We start from the raw sequence: 18064 nt of genomic DNA, 5'->3' as shown, positions 1-18064 counted from the left end.
GTGTACTCAGTAAGCGTGCTAAGTGACCGCAGCGGGGCATGCATTCATTCAGCGCAAGGCGGATTACGTTATTGACCAGCAAAACTAGCCGTTGAGTGGGGAAAGCAGCGATAGCGAAAGGACAAAGGAACGAGCTCACTTCAATACTTGTGGTAGTCAACCATATAGTTCATGCATAAACTCTAACGATAGGTGAAAGCTTCGAAGTTTGCTACCGCTTAAAGAGCAACAATATTTCGAGGTTGCTACGTGCAATACGCCAAAAACGTTGTCACTCCCCGGCCAACTCGCAGTACGTGCCGCTTACTTAAGGGTGGCGGGCTTAATTGTGTTTAGGCGTCATTAGTTTGGAGCGACTCACGGGCGCCCCATGGAAGAAATGCATGGAAGATATCATTGTAGCCATTCAAAACCGAAAGTGACTGTGCGTTAGTAAACTTTCTTTACCACTTGTGTTTATACTGAACTTGCAGCAATTTCTGTAATATCAGGGCGCATATCATTTAGCAGTAATATGCTCTCGTAAATTGTTTTCCAGCTGACGCAAGCACTGTTATGCTGCAACTACATCATCTTCGGCTACAGAAGCAAGTACGGCAATGTTCGAAGTAAGTTCTTGGATGAGATTGTGGTCATGCTTGTCTTGCCTGAACGACGGCAGCATACTTTTCTAGCCTTGATCGTGTCTTATTCACCATAAATGAGAAAGGAGGTTGACGCTCACATATTTACTGCTACAGAAATAAAAACTAAGAACAGACATGAGAAGCACTTTCGGTTTTGCATTGCCGGTTTTCATCGTTTGAGGCGCCAAATACAGTAATATTAGCCTAAAACATCCAGTTTCCCAGGAGGAACGTCTTGTAAAAACGCCTATTGTCTATTGTCTAGATGAAAGTTTCGTGCCGCTCTCAACAGCCTCATATTATCGTGTTGTTTTTCGCCAGCCTTATGACGCGGTGAAGCTGCAGCAGGCGTCAACAGTAGGATTCGCATCGACGGCGTTGAATCACGCAGTTGTAACTGACGCGACGGTCTTGAGAGTGAAACATACCGAGAAAAAGTTATGCAGATCCCACGCCCCTTAAATGAACGCTGTGCGGAGCATTCAAATACGTGATCTGCTTGAACTGCGTGGAAGGGATCACAATTTGTTCCTGTGTTAATGTCACGATTACACGTGTTATAGCTTAACTCCTTGTTATAACTGTGTATGTAAAAAAATCTTCTCGGAGCTATTAAGTATTCTTACAGGGCGTTACTCTTGCGATTGTACGCGAAAGCAAACCTTGACCTAAAACATTTTTCTTTTCTTTTCTTATTGCATATTGTCCAGCAACATAGCCTTCGTTATCATTTCTGAATTATTAGTCGATGACTGGGATCTTTAGGATTTCACATGTTTGTAGCCTCATTACATGCTTGATAGTGTGTGCGTTTCTACTGCTTGAATAATGTTATTAAGAGTCATATCTAGCCTAATAGCTGCTTCCCTAAATAATTAGTTTCACACAAGGACTTCATATTCTTGTGTGCTGAATTAGACCAATACCCGCCAAGGTGACGTGGTGGGCTCGCCATTGCGCTGCTAGGCCTGAAAACATGGGATCGAATCCCGGCCGCTGCGGCCGCATTTCGATGGGGGCGAAGTGCAATAACCGCCTTGCACAATCCATTGCGTGCTATCCAAACAACCCCAGGTGTTCAAATTAAACCGGAGCCCCCCGCTATGACATGTCTCATAATCACATCTTGGTTTTGGCACGTAAAGGCCCCGAATTTAATTTGTTTACATCAGCTTATCTTTTCGTTAGGTTTCTGTGTACTTTGCCTCTCCATCCAATTGTATTCTATGTGTTGACTTGTGTTTTCTGGTCAGTGAACTTTGGCACCTCGCATTTGCTTACATTTCTTTAAATACATTTTGGGGTAGGAGTCTCTTCTCAGAGCGTGAATTCACGAACCACATTGACGTATTTTGCGCGGATATTACTACATATATTCAGTGCATTTCCCGCTGATTGCAATAATATTAAGGCGTAGTGACGTGATATTTTCGAGTTCATTCTCTTGCGTCATATGAAGGTCCTAAGCCTCTGAACTGCAGAAAAATAGTGAGAAGCCTCAGGGAATCGTAAATAATATGACAGCGTGAGTGTGTGTCAAAGCGTCGCAATGTTGGCAATGTTCTGCTCGCATGTGACCATATACTCCGCCCCATATATATATATATATATGTATATATATTGTGTAAGTAACCCTAAAGCTTTAGTAGCCCACATGTGTTGCTACAGACAAAGAAACGATAGCGACGAGGTCGTTTTAGCCAGAATAAGCAGCTCTGTTTCTTGCCATGATATCTCGTACACGGAAAACACTGCAGGTCAACTTAGGAATTCCAGACTTTGGTTGAAATGTTAAGGAAAAGCGCTGAGCGGTATATCTTTATAACAGTTCTTGTGCATCTTGACAACATTAAAAAAAAAAAAAAAACCAATACATCAGGTCTCATCATTCCACATAGCTCTGGCTGGAGAAGGCGCTCAGGACAACATACTCATGATTTCAACGATAGCGAGGAAAAGCAACTATCACCGATAAGAATAAAACTCCGATGGCAACAATCTATCAGCCCTTGACTTTAAACAAATGCAACCTTTTTCGCTGCTTGCAGATTACATGCTGTACTTCGACATTTACTTCGGTACGGAGTGCTTCTTAAACAGTTGTACAGGGGTCATACTCTTCAGCGGCATGCAAAAAGTACGTATTGGTGGCCTGTCGATTTGCTTTATTGATTACCCTTGAGGAATGTTATCGAAAAGCCCCTCGCACACATCTAACAGGAAACACTAAGAAAACGTTCCACAAAGCAACGGTCATTATACAGGCTGTTTCAGCGAACACTCTCAAACATTTTTAAAGGTTGTCTGTGGCAGATAGCTCAGTTCTACTCGAAGCGGCGGACCCTACTTGCACAGAAAATTTAAATGCAAAATCGACTTATCAACAAGAATTCACTAATGAACTTAGCTAATTATCTTATGACCCATATTGCAATTTACAAATTCTAGCAGTGGACTTCGCAAGGCGGACGGACCGGTCCCACTTGGAACGAATTATCAGGACGACACCAGTTTCGAGATATAAATTCCCGAATTTTGCGAAGAAATGCATTGGCGTTACAGTTACTTGTGTGCTTCAGTGCATGAAACGACGTTTTGTTAACAAATTAACTGGAACGCCAATGCATTTCTTCGCAAAGTTCGGGAATTCATATCTCGAAACTGATGTCGTCCTGAGAATTCGTTCCAAGTGGATCCGCACTGCGAGCTCCACTGCTAGAATTTGTAAACTGCGATATGCGCCATAATGTAATTAGTTAAAAACTTCATTAGTGAAGTTTTATTAATTCATCGATTTTGGATCTCAACCCCTTGTGCAAGTATTGTCCGCCGCTTCGAGTAGACCAGCTCATGAACTAGAATTGTGATATCGGGCACAGGTAACTTCTTAAGATTTTTGAAAGTGTTCGCTGAAACACCCTGTATGTTACTAGCTCGAGTATTGTGCCAAGCATTGTACCTCCTGCACATTACATATTACTGACTATAGACTATTGTAAAACTGTCTTTCTCCGTGGAAATGAATTATCCGATTCTTGCAAATGGCTAGTCTTATACCACCACAACGGTTTGTTGCACAACATATCTATAGAAGAAAAAGCGCCCAATAATCACGGAGAGGCGTTTCAACTGCTTAGTAGCATGTGCGGTAGTTCATATTCTCTGCCTTTCAGTATATTGATTAAAAAGTGACGCAAAGTAAACTATAATTGTATCCTAGAATCCTCACCTAGTAGATGAAGGACCATGCAGCTTGCGCGTGGCTCGACATGGTGAAGTGCTGAGATATGCAAATCAAGGCTACTGCGCTGTATAACCGCGCTGAATCTTATATTTTTATTGCACGCACGGTTTCTATAGACATCACAAAACAAACACGAAAGGAATTCAATACCTGAAACGCAACATAATTTATAATAATCGAATTTTAACATTGCATAAGCCCACTGAAACCGCCATACAAGCGCGATGATTTGGGCCACTTGGTGTGCATTGGTTTTCCTTGAGCTATATGTACTGGAAGACAATAAGATAGACGAAACAAACACTGCCTGTAGAAACACTGGTCGTGGCGCTCCCCGTGTCCCTTCGTGCGTTCTTTACGACCAGTGTTCATTTCGTCCCTCTTATTGTCTTCCCACTAACATTTCGACAGCATATCAACGAGGTGCCGCAGACGAAGCATGGGAGCAAAGAATACGCCGACAACAGAAGACGTGACGACGCGACGTTCCAGCCACTGGTAAACCTGACGCAGCCGTTATCAAAATCCAAGACTAAACTGTGTGTTATGGGCACGGTGTTAGCAAAGTCGAAGTGGTAAGCAAGCCTTGTCTACGTGGATGACGTCGTCGTCTTCGCCGGGAAATGCGACGATCACCTTAGGCGACTTGCGACAGAAGTGCCGCTTCACATACGAGGAGCAGCTATTTTCAGGCCATGTCATTAGAAAGTCTGGAGTCTGTCCCGATCCGGAGAAGACAACTGCCATCGCTAAAGGCTCATTAACACTAGGTCAACACGACGCCGATTTCGGTCTGCCGACTATCGGCGACAGCGTTTTTTCCTTCGTGTTGGCCCCTTGTCACACTGTACCGACGCCGACAGTCTGCAGATGGCAGAAAGCTCGGCGTCGGTACATTGTGACGGCCCGTCAGGCCGCGTGGCGGCCCACGGCCCGTCGACAAGAAGGCAGCGCGCAGATTACTTGACCTGTGTGCAGTGGCGTAGCTAGGTCGTCTGGTACCCGGGATCCATAGGTCTTCTGTCACCCCCCCCCCCCCCTCTTATGTAGTCGAGGAAGGCGAGGATATCGACAATTTCCAGGTTTCAGCCCCAGTACAGCCGCCTTGGATACCGCGCACGTTCCCCGGGTCCCCCTCTCCTTCGGGTTCTTTTCCAGAGATCGCGAATGCAGCAAATATACACGCTGTTTTTCCTGCGCCAAATAACACAGGGTGCTGCACTGATAACGTGTGATAAGCCCATGTGCACATCTTCTGCCAGACTGTAAGGCTTGGCAGCCAATACAAATGCGGAATCGTGGAAAAGATGACTCACGTCACAAGTAACAAAATATATTTATAATAAAGCTTTAATTACCAATTTTAGCGGCAATATTGCATTAGCAAAATTGAAGCCCGACATTCATATCTTGCCCAACAACTTCACAAAAATCGTCGTAGGTACTATGGCACGCAGTATTCTGTCTGTGGGCAGCCCTGAACGAAAACGAAAATTAAATTGTTTGTCAGTGACGCTGATCTCCCCACCCTATTATAAAATGCTACCTGCCTCCCCGCTGCGCGGGCGCCAATGCTACGACAATTACGAGTTCTCTTCATTCTGATCAATAAAGCCTTGTTTTCATTTGCTGCTATACGTACAAACGTGATTATCCGAGCTGCGGTACCACCGCAAGATTGGGAACAGAATAGAGCACGCTTCGCGTCGATTCTTGGCGTCACCATAAAAAAAGAAAGAAAAGGCCGCGATGAAGCCCGTACCAGCGAAAGCTTGCACTACTGTTGGTCTGCACTCGCAATGGAGAGGATTAAGGGATCAACCTCACTGGTCCACTATTTCGTATTTCTTTCGCTGCTGCCATATACTGGGTGCCGCCCGCAGTGCCAAAGTACTGTAGGTTGTAGCAACCAAAACGAGTTTGTTTAAGAAGTTTTTGTTGAGTTAATAATATGACTTTGAGTCCTCAATTCTCGAATTGAAGTGCTTCCTCTATAAGTACTAATTACGGGATCATTAAGGATATGGTTATTACTTATCTGCCATATTTTTCGCGCTACCGAGTTCCTAGTAATCACAAAAAGACATAACCATAGAATCTCGATCAGGAAATATCCTTACAAAATTCACCTTTTCTTTTATAAAATTCTGTGCAGCTGATACAGACACTGTTCTTGTGACATGAAGTCACACAACAACAACAGTTTTCTGAAACTTTCGAGGGTAAGAAGGAAAGCGTGAAACATAACGGCAGGTTTCGCAGCGGCTTCTCGGAGCGAGCGGGAGAAGGGAAGTAAAAGCGAGCCGGACATCGCGGCGGGCCCGCGACTACAGCCTGTCGAGTCATGCGCCGCCAAACTCTTCGGCCGAACCGAGTCTGAAGGCGATCCAGAGAATCCTATTCGCGACTTTTGACGGCCCCACTTATGCAACGTCGCTCTCAACGAACGCTTCGCCGTAAACGCGAGCGCCGGGCCCGCTGGTTGAACGCCCGCTCGCTGCTGTCTTTGTTCGTCTTCGCTGCGCGTTCTGAACGGAAGAGGGACCCAAGAGCCCAAACGCCTTACAACGCCTCACTGTATGTTTAGCGACTCCTGCTCCCAACATGAACGCACAGCACGAGCGCACTCCACATGAAACGTTCCGCTAAGGCGAGTAGTTTAGTGACCATTTCGCGATTTAAATTTTTTAGCCCGCACATTCGTGCAATTATTTCGTGGGGTGTTGATAGAGCTGCAGTCGACAATTCTGCGGCGCAACGCATCGGGTGCATGAGCTCGGGCTACTGATACCGGAGCATTCTTTGCAATTTGCGCCCAGTCAAGCTGGCGGAAAGAGGGGTGTCTTCAGGCGTATATGACACGCCCCCCCCCCAACTGGCCCCTTGCACCCGGGGCCCACGGCCCCCCGGCCCCCCCTATTGCTACGCCACTGCCTGTGTGGCTATTACAGGCGCGTTGTAAGGCGCTTTTCGAAAATTGCGTAATAATTAACCCATATCACTACATCTGACGTCGGCTTTACATAGGAAACACGGCAGCAAGATGCATTTCAGGAGCTGAAGTGGTAGCTGCTGTCACAACTGGTGCTTTCTCACTACGACGAAGAAGCCGAGACGGAAATCCACACCGACGCAAGTAGCGTAGGGCTCGGTGCCGTGCTCATTCAAAGGAAGGATGGAGTTGAAAGCGTAATAGCTTGCACTAGCCGGTCACTGTCGAAAGCGGAAGCGAATTATTCTACGACGTAGGAAGGGTGCCTTGTGATCATTTGGGCTATCACGAAATTTCGGCCTTGTATATATGTCAGGCATTTCAAAGTCGTAAGAGACGACCACGCCTTGTGTTGGTTGGCTAACTTAAAGGATCTTTCCGGTTGCCTTGAACGATGGAGTCTCATACTCCAGGATTTAGATATCACCGTAGTCCGGACGAAAGCATTGTGACGCCGACTTGCCTGTCGCGCGCCCCAAGGGACATTTCGGACACGCCAGTGCAAAGCGAACTGGATGATGATGCCTTCCTAGGAACAATAAGCGCCCACGACTCTGCCGAGCAGGAGCAAGGGTACCTGTAGCTCAGAAGCCTTGTTGCGTACTTGCAAGGCAACACCAACTTTGTCCCGATGGTATTTAGGCGAGGACTGTCTTCGCTTTTCTTACGAAAAGATGTCCTGGTGAAGAAGAAATGGTCGCCAGCCTGCATAACCTCTCTTCTCATTGTGCGTGCAGCGCACTTGTCAGGAATCCTGCACGCTCTTCACAACGATCAGACAGTCGCCCACCTCGGGTTTGCCATACAGTCCTAAGAATAGAAGATAAGTATTATTGGCCGCGCCTGACCGCCGACGTCGCCCGTTACGTCAAGACATGCAGTGATTGTAAGCGACGCAAGGCATCGCCGACGAGGCCATCGGGAAAATTAAAACCGATCGAGCCTCCTTACTGACTGTTTGAGTATGTTGCGATGGATTTGTTGGGACTCCTTCCGACGTCAACGTCCAGAAATGCATAGTCGTGGTAACGGACTAACTTACCCGCTTCGCTGAAACAAAAGCTCCGCCGAAAGGTAGTGCAGTCGAAGTGGCAAAATTCTTCGTGGAGGACATCCTGTTGCCACATGGTGGCCTAGAAGTCATCATCACGACAGGGGAACGGCCTTTACAGCAGAGTTCATCCAAGCCATTCTGCAATATAGCCAGACACGCAAGAGGTGGACAAATGCCTACGATCCGCAGACGAATGGTCTTGCGGACCGGCTGAACAAGACCCTTGCCGACGTGCTAGCAATGTCCGTCGACGCCGGACACAAGACGTGGGAAGCCGTTTTGCCGTGCGCGACCTTCGCTTATAACACAGCAGTCAAAGAAACAATGCATATGACGCCGTTGAAGCTGGTTTACAGGAGGAGCCCGACGACGACTCTCGACGCCATGCTGCCACGCGTACTGACGGAGAGAATCTTGAGGTTGCCGCCTATCTCCAGCGCGCCGAAGAAGCGCGAATGCTCCCCCGCATGCGCATCAAGAACCAGAAGGCCGACAGCTGACACTGCAATCTTCGACATCGCTACGTGGAATACCATCCCGGCGACCTTGTTTGAGCCGCTACTCCTGTACGTGGGCGAGCACTTAGCGAGAAACTGTTGCGACGCTATTTGCGAACCTACAAGATAATGGGACGTATTGGCGCACTGGAATATGAGGTCGTGCCAGACGGCATTTCACAATTACAGCGCCGCCGCGCATGGCATGAAGTCATCCACGTGGTGCGTCCTTAAGCCTTTCTAGGCCCGCTGACAAAATTAAGGGTTTTGTTTCTGTGCTTCTTTTTCTTCTTATTTATTCGTGGTTTCCTTTACGCTTTCTTGTTCGCAGCACCGAGACGATACTTGTCAAGGAGCATTGGCATGAGTGCTTGTTTATCCTTCTCTGGTGACCGCTTTTTCTCCGGCTAACAAGTGTGAAACGTCATTGCTCAGCGCAAGAGGCGCATGCATGATTTATAACTTACGCCAACGTTATCGTTGATTCAATCAGTTGTGTGCGTCCTCGCCAAACCTTGTATAATCATATTGCATTTGCTACATGAATTGTGCAGTACTTTCTAGAGACCACGCTGGCACCAGCGATTGCACTTGAGCCTTCGACGAGTGATGTATGAAAGCCGAGGCGCTTGACCCGCAGATCAGATTTTGACAATCGTGGACTGTTTTTCGTCGCTATCGTTGTTCTTTGAGTGTAGACAGTTTTTTTGGGGTACAAGTTCGCCAATTACACAAAAATCGGCTGTGGCTTACCCCAGCGAACACTGGATATGCACAGCGAAAGATTTGTTTAGCCTGGTTAAGTCTTGGTTTCGTTTGGTGAACCTTTAATTTAGCTGTAATTATTATACATAGGTATACAATCATCGTTAAGCCAGGTATGACGGCTGTGCCTATAGGTCAGTGGCTAGACACGACTGTGATTAGGATTGGGTAGATGCGCATCGTTCGACGGTGCGACACCCGTTGTGCTATGGGGAAAGTGCAAATGCTAGACACGCAAAAAGACGCCGTGAACATGCGCCGCGACGAAACACAAACGGAGAAGGTGCAAACGTGGTCGCTACATTGATCTGGACGGTGCGACGCCTGTTGCATTCCGTACCCTCTCCAGTGAAGCAGTTCGCTGGGCCATATCCGCGGGGTGGTCAGACGCCGCTTGGCGACGACGGCTCAAAGTCTCCTGCTCCCGCGAGACGCTCAGAGAAGACGGCCCGGCCTCGCTCTTATCCGCGCTCGCACTGACTAGGCGAGCGCGGCACTGCTCTTGGCCAGGCGCGCGGCGAGTCACGTGATTAGGCGGCGACCCAACTACGGAGAGCGCATGCGCCAAGCTGGCGGCAGCGGCAAGTCACGTGATGCGTTGCCAAGGCTAAGACGCAGCTGCGGTGAAATGAAGGTCAAATTGTGGCGATGGCGAAATTCGGCCCGACGCGGTTAGTAAAGCTTTCGTTTTAAAAGCTTGTTTCGTCATTTACAGTATCGCTGCTGTTTTCTGCACCGTCCTTACTACGTGGCAGTATGTTCTCAACAGCGAAAAGCTAAATGCGTTGACACGGTGTTGCGCAGGATATTTCAGCACAGCAGAATGATAAAAATTTGCTTCGGCGTTTGTCTTGCAACATTCATCCTTCCCTCGCGTACGCAAGCTTTAAAAGACACATCTTTCAGACTAGCGCAGTATCTGATATTGCCCTGAAACAGCGAGCTGTGAGGCATAAAAGCGTGCTGAATGCGTTGTTAAGAATTCCATACTGTTTATTTAGTAAGTTGCAGGCAAGGACGATGTCGTAGAACTTATTCATAATTGCGTCCCGCCTTATGTGGTTGAGATGTTTGTTCCCTAGACGGTCGTATTAGTGCCCATTACGAATACATAAAACACAGCTCATTTTCACTAGGAACAACACAAACTTTTTTTTTGAACTTTCAGTTTCGAGTACCAAAGGAGGAACTCGCGGAAAATCCAACGTGCCACAGCATCACAAAATTCGTAGACGTAAGTAACGCTGATGTGCACACACATATTTACTTTTTTTGCAGTTTATTTTCAGGCCTAAAACTACAATAATACATAAAAAACTTGGGCCAAACATGAATACAAACGCGATAGTCTCACACTGGCGGCACTCGTTACAAACACCAGTGCACACGACAGTGTTTGGATGACAAATTTTTGGAAGTCTTTTCCGAGCAGTAGGGAGACTTATACGAATGCTTGCGAAAAAAAAAAAGTTGCATTAATTATTACCTCAAACATTACACGTGGGACTCAGAAGTGCCCCAATTCGCCATGTCGTCGTCATGTTCTCATTTCCGTAGCCAGGAGTGCCTTAGCTTGTGTACTGCATAAAGCCATGACCGCTGGCTTTACCGTAAAAGGGGAAAATTACTTGGCACTACCGTCTCTTACTACCAAAACACAATTCAATTAGCTACCCGTAATGTTACTTGTTCGTGCATCACGTGGTACGTACGTGATGCCCTTTACTCATGGTGTAACTTCGCAGGATCCCCTGGAGTCCCTGCGGCTGTTCATCGCGTGGGCTATCGTGGCTGCCGTGCTCTGCTTCTGCGGCAGCGTCGCGCTCTCAATGGTTCTCAAGTGGGGCGCCATAGTACGTTCCCATATATATATATATATATATATATATATATATATATATATATATATATATATATATAAACGAGAAGAAAGGGGGTTAGCAGAGGGGCCCGATTTTTATTAGTCATATCCTAAGAAGCCAACAAACACTGACACCAAGGACAACATAGGGGAACTTACTTGCGCTTAATAAATGAAATAAAGAAACGATAAATTCATGGAAATTAAAGTGGATGAAAACACAACTTACCGCAGGTGGGAACCGAACCCACAACCTTCGCATTTCGCGTGCGATGCTCTAGCAATTGACCTACCCCGGCGCTGTTTCCGCATCCACTTTCTTGGGTATTTATGTCCCCTAGTAGGACCCTGGGAGTGTTAGCCAGCGCCACCACTCACACACCTTGGCGGCGGACGTGGAACGTCCTTTTTGCCGCAGGCGTCACGAGAACGTGATCTTTTTGGGTGAAGGCAAGGGGTCAATAAACCCACATATGCTACTTGAAGGCATCAATGTAGCCGGACTCGAGACCCTCGTTATGTAATAAACGAGAAGAAAGGGGGGGGGGGGGTGGCGCTGGCTAACACTCCCAGGGTCCTACTAGGACACATAAATACCCAAGAAAATGGATGGGGAAACCGCGCCGCGGTAGCTCAATTGGTAGAGCATCGCACGCGAAATGCGAAGGTTGTGGGTTCGGTTCCCACCTGCGGTAATTTGCTTTTTCATCCACTTTAATTTCCATTAATTTATTGTTTCTTTCTTTCATTTATTAAGCACAAGTAATTTCCCCTTTGTTGTCCTTGGTGTCAGTGTTTGTTGGCTTCTTAGGATATGACAATATATGCACATATATATAAATATATGTATATGAAGAGAGTAGGACGCACGTTGAATAGTACAGTATATTTCACTGAGGTTGCGGCTGGGGGACCAGCCGTACTGGCGCACCAGCCACTGTGCTAATTCAACCTGCGTCGTACTCTGTCTTCATTTTACTACCGGGGCCAGCGTGATTTCCCAGCGAACACACACACACACACACACACACACACACACACACACACAGATATATATATATATATATATATATATATATATATATATATATATATATTTGGTGACAAATGATGCATTTCAAAGGCGACCCTGCTGCCTCCTCCACTGTGTTCTATAATGCTTTGGGTATGAAGGGGCATAGCCTTAGTAATCTCCTCGTTAGAGAACATCATTTGTAGAGCGTTTTCCGTTTAATTGTACGAAGTTAAGTGACGACACACCGAATAACGTCAACCAATCGTGGGCGGCTCGTGAGGCGCGGTAACATCGCCCTGCAAAAGTAGTTGACACGGATCGCCACACCAGGCAGCCTGTCTTATTCTAGCAGCTAAAGCACGTATAGCTGAAACAGTATACAGTAGCATACAGTACTATGTAGTAGCTTACCACGCCTCACACCGAAGCTTTTTCGGTCCTTCGCAACGCGTGAGGATTCGAATCACCCTTTAAGAACCGCTATAATCACGAGTGCTTTTCGGATGCCTCACCGCACATGGCTTCGTGTTGTATGCCAGGCCTGAATCTGTGAATGGGGTTAAACAAATCTCCGCGGTCGTCGTGCCGTTTATTTGGCGTCGTTTTGGCGACGTGGCCTTTGCAAGCCGATCGATTCTTTATGTCCTAAAGGAACACAAATGTTTGGTGTTAGACACAATTCTTTGTATATAACCAGCTCGTGAAAAGAGGATGGACAGTGACGAAAACACATAAGTACAAATGACTGTACTGACTGCCATTCAAAAGTAGCGCTTACGTTGTCCACTGCGTTTCTGAATGAGTTATAACTGACGCATAATATCTGAAGCGCCAAACACGCTAACCGCGATATGCCTGGTCATTATAGGAAAGAGCACTGATATATATGCGCGAAAAGTTGTTGATAAAAGCCCAGAATACCAGCTACACCCATTGGATGGGTATAAATAATTACGTACCGAACTTTGAGGTAAATATGCAAGGAAACAAGCGACGTTCGCGTGCAAAGTGAATTCGTTATACAAGACGTCCAATTCAACAGATTTCCGAGAGACGTTGCACCTCATCTGCAGACATTTTTACTTTCAATGAAGCCATCCCCTAACAGAGGAAAGTGAAAAAAGAAAATCAGTTTACTCAAACGACAAGCTAACAAAGGTTGTTGTCGTCATGTTCACTACCATTCAGTTTCGCTTGGAACACACTGTTATCTTCAATTCCCGATCTCTAAGTAGTCGAACTATCCGTAGAGCTCCTATTAAATCCTTGCGGCACGGCTAGACTTCTTCGAATTGCATCAAAGGTCGAATTAACAAATACCAGCAAAATGAACGATTTCGAATATGTTTTGTTACTTCAAGTAGTCGGCGATGTCTTTTCGTGTATTGGTTCTTAAAGCGTGACTTAACCACCATGACGCGAATAGCGCTGACCTATATAAGCGCTGTTCCTGCGTGACTGGCATAATTGATGGCTCCACGGGTGGAATGAGCATCGGCCGCTAAAAAATAAAAATAAATCCATATGCAACATCTTTGCACCTAGGGAAGCAGTAGCTGAATTTATTGCCTTTTCAAATCTTTAGTACCGTTGCATGAATGAGGGGGCGCGGGAAGGGAGGAGGGCTGGTGGTGTCCAACAACGACAAGCAGGCGGCAACAGCTGAAAACGGAGTAATATTTCTTTTTCAGTTAATGTTGTCTCCTCCTTGGTCGTATTTGTATTAGAACGAATTAAAACAGAAAGCTGCGGCAGAATATTGAGTTAGGAAGCATGGATTACACTCTTTTGCAAGACACATTTGCAAAGGGAGCTAGCAGTATCTTCAAGAAACATAATGGTTGCGAGGTTTGCTTTGCTTGGGTGAACTATGGTTTTAATTTCTCCAGCGCAAACCATTGAAGTGCGGAAAGAAAGGTCAAAAAGGACGAAGGAACAAGGAATGCAAGAGGGCACGCACGAGTGTTCGTGTTTGCCCTCTTGCATACCTTCTTCTTTTGTCCTATTTCGACCTTTCTTTCCGCACTTCAGTGCTCGCGCTGGAGAAATTTACACCATCGACTGAAACCAACCCGCCTACATCGCTATTCTTATGCAGTGGGCGAAGTAGTTACTCCTGTATGGACAAAGTAGGCGGAATGGGTGCAATAATATGATTACGGGAAAAAGAGAAGCGCGAAATATATTTACAGGATATTTACAAAGACTGTAGCGGCTTACAAGATGGCAGTTGGCTCGCGAAGTCCAGGAGCGTCGTCTTCGGGCTAAGCTTAGACGTCTTCTTCATCAACTTGTCACATGACCCCTGGCGGCTGAAGCACCGGCCCGGTGCTGGTTAGGAGGCGGTCGAATGATACGGCTTAAGACGGCCGACGTGTACTACGTCGGAGCGGGGCTGAGTCACGGTGGGGTCAACAGGGACGATTTCATACGTGAGGTCGGTTGCTTGACGCAAGACGCGGTAAGGGAATGGCGTGAGAGTAACATTTCCGAGAGTCCAACGCGTCGCGCCGGGGACCAAAGGAGAACCTAGGCGCCCGGTGTGTAACAGACGTGGCTACACGGGCGTACTCCGATGTGAAATTCACACAAGCAGGCAGAACGGTGTCGAAAGGGAGCGTAGGACCGCGGCCAAACAAGATGAGGAATGGAGAGAAACCTCATCATTGCGAGAAGATTTATAGACAAAGGTTCCGAGCAGCAATGCAACGTCCTAGTCGCGTTGTTCAGCAGGTAGATAACAGGGAAAGCATAACAAAAAGGGTTCGGTTGAGGTTAATCCTGTCGTTTGTGGATGGTAAGCAGCAAAAAGTTTGTGTCTCGTGGCGCGCGAGTGTAGACTGTCAGTGACTACTGTAGAAAGAAATCAGCGGGTCCAGTTGGTGAGGAGCTGTTTATTATTTTCCGCATTTCATTTTTTTAACCACAGCTAACATCGCTGCTGCTATCCTTGGCTTCATTGTCTGTTGGATTTATACGGTCATGTTGAATGAAAATCGAGCCCCTCAGTTTCCCTTGTCTCATGCATTCGCAGCGAGGGTCTCGAATCTGGCCTCGTTGATGTCGCTAGGTCGCATACGAGGGATTTTTTGGCCCCGTGCATACTCTGCTACGTTCACGTGCTACATGACGCCACCGAGCAAAAATGATCACTCCACATCCGCCCACCATGGCTATGAGTGGCGCTGGTTAACACTCCTGGGGCTAGATCTAGAATATATAAATATACAGGTGAGTGGCAGGAGTCATAGCCGTCGCCGTAGCAGAGTTGATAGTGCATCACACGCGTAGTGCGGAGGTTCTTGGTTCAGCTCCCACAGGCTACAAGTTACCTTTTCGTCCACTTTCATTTCCATTTTCTCTTATTTTCTACATTACAATTTCAACCACCGCTACTATCCCCGATGCCTTCCTTGGCTTCATTGCCCGTTGGTCATGAATATATACATATAATTTACGGCTGTGTGAATGCTTTTTTTCTTTCCTCAGCTCAACATTGCCGAGCAGTAGCTACAGTCATTCCAATGAGGTTTCTGTACTTCGCGATGCTGTATGTTTGAAACTGTTTATTTCTATGTTGTAATTGTTTTCATTCATTACATTTTTCGCTCTCGCTTATTAGTGGTACCCAGGTTTTCGTATCAAGGCATCTTCTGACGTGAAACACCTTTGATTTCGGCAAGCATTGGGCGTCGCTTGCTAAAACAGCATGTAACAAAAACATTTGACATCGCTTATATCTCTGCAAGCGTAGTACCCCGCGCTTTGGCATCTTTCTGCAAAAGGAAAAAAAAAAAGTCGCAGTTTCATCCTAAAATGGTAGCATCCATTGCGATATCAAATTAATAAATAGCTATGCGAAGTAAGGATAGTTCATACAGCCGATAACGGCCGTGTAAGCTTGGAAACATTCGCTTACTAACTGAATTAATAAGCATGCTGTCAGCGCACACAAGCAAACATGAACACATTTCACTTGATGAGCGCGGACATTCACTGTCAAAGCGCTGTTGCGAGCAAGCACGGCAGCAGCAGCGAGTGAAGTGACCTTCGTGCTGTCTATCGCTTCAACGCAAGAGCGGCGAGGACACAGCGCGCACAGAGCTATGAGCCATCCGCAGATCCCTTTCAATATACGGTGCGCGCGACCGCACACGGCCGTGCAAAGTACTCATTTGTAGGTGAAGTCGAAGCCGCCTCTCCCTCCCGCACTGCCTCACCGCTTTCCTCTGCATACGGCACGCGAGGTTGGGCCGCGATCGTCAGTTCCCTTTGCCCGCTCGCAAAATACCACCGGAGCGCAACGCCGCCCCCTCTCCCTCCTTCCCCTCCTCTTACGGCCTTTCGCGCGACGGAGGACTGCGCGTTTGCTCTCCGCTTTCTTCCTTCGCGCGCGCCAGGTTGACCCGCGATCGTCGGCTTCTCTCGCGCGCTTTCACTCCCACATAGAGCATACAACGGGTGATGACGGCGTTATCGCCCTTCGACTTTATACAGAACATCACGGTGACGCGACGTCAAGAATGCGCCTGGAGTCTCCATATAATTGCTATCGCAATAAAAACCCATTACTTCACCACGCATCTGTCGCGTGCGCATATGGCGCCGTCGTCGCACCACGCACGGCACAGTCAGAGCTAAATTTATCCTCGCGCGCAGAGTCGAGATATGCATAGCTCGGGGGCCAGTTTCTCTATCCGAGGGTGTGTGGTCGAATTTAACGGAGCTCACTCATTCATAGTAATTACAATCCTTCAACCTCCAACCTGTGCTCATACGGAAAGCGTTATAGGGGCAATATGTTGTAGAAATTTGACGGTAGCCCGGATATGGCCACCACGCCTTCGACACGTAGAATCGAAATGGCGTGAAGAGACATGGACATGGAAACAGAGGGATACGCAACCCCTCTGGCCACGGCGGAACGTGTGCCTGTGCCTAGGGAGCCCAAGCGCAGGAGCCTCAACCGTGTACAAGTGCGGCGGATTCGAGCGGCGCAGGGCGATCTTTGGTGCCATCAGAAGGGCGGTCATTTAGAAGGTTGTCCCCGAACATACTCGGCAAAACAATCGAGCCCACTACGATCAGAGCGAGAGCGTGATTGAAAAATTAGACCGTAAGACCCCAAGTAGCCATAGCCTAAGTCAACCATGCATGCTTTCTAGTGTGTTTTTAAGTGTATAAGTGGGGCATTTTGTTGGGCATACACCTTCTGCAGCACGCACAAGACGTTTCACGTACCCCACTGCGCCTGCGTCTCTGATACAGCCTAAACAATTTTGATGCCTATCTAGTTCGTGTGCTTAAACGGCGCGCGCCTATAACATGTTTTAGTAAAGCTTAATTCACATCACGAGAGGGTCGGTCGAAAAGAACTAACGCCATTGTTTTCATTTTTTTCAGCCTGGCAACAAGCTCAAAGACGACCCCGTGCTGAAAATGCACGACAAACTGCGTGTAAGCCACCATTGTCTCGCAGTTCGAACATCTCCTTTAGTTACAATAGGCGCCGTGACTGTGCGCTTTCAGTGGACGAAGCGATACCTGTTCCACTCCACGTGCCGCATCTCCACTAATCCTCATCGCGATCACCCGTACAGGCAGGCAGAACGACGCCGACATCCTCACGATGAGAGAACATACAGCGGTGTGCATTTTTTTAGTGCATTTTATGTCCGCGTTGTATGTTTTCTGCAACAGACTAGAAGAGGATATACGACAAGGCCACATAACTACCTTCACCTGTACGCGCCGTCTTTCATTGGAAGGCGCCATCACTACCAGAGCGCCATGGGGTATGGAGGAGGGGTACAGGATTAGGAGACTAAGCCACTGACAGCTCATCCAATGCTTCATGGATACATGGTGGTGCACGTGAGGTAGCTGGAAAATGAAAGCATCTCCGAAAGACGGTTAATCAAGACGTCTGTTGAAGGTGGTCGAACACTATTATTTTGCACTATTGTAATAAGCCAAAAAATATTAGCATACACAAAAACGGAGTGTATAT

The 18064-nt window shown here is 47.1% G+C and overlaps 1 long non-coding RNA gene across 1 annotated transcript; it reads left to right on the top strand.

Annotated features, from left to right (window-relative positions):
* The first annotated feature begins 1752 nt into the window (after positions 1-1752).
* LOC126540064 (uncharacterized) lies at positions 1753-17820 on the top strand. The gene is made up of 4 exons (XR_011892644.1): positions 1753-2763; positions 10347-10412; positions 10924-11031; positions 17458-17820. It is a non-coding gene; the product is annotated as an uncharacterized lncRNA (long non-coding RNA).
* The last annotated feature ends 244 nt before the right edge of the window (positions 17821-18064 follow it).

This window comes from Dermacentor andersoni, chromosome 2 (assembly GCF_023375885.2).
Source record: "Dermacentor andersoni chromosome 2, qqDerAnde1_hic_scaffold, whole genome shotgun sequence".
Classification (NCBI taxonomy): Eukaryota; Metazoa; Arthropoda; class Arachnida; order Ixodida; family Ixodidae; genus Dermacentor; species Dermacentor andersoni.
Note: the sequence above shows the minus strand (reverse complement) of the source record. Positions and strands in the feature narration are given on the sequence as shown.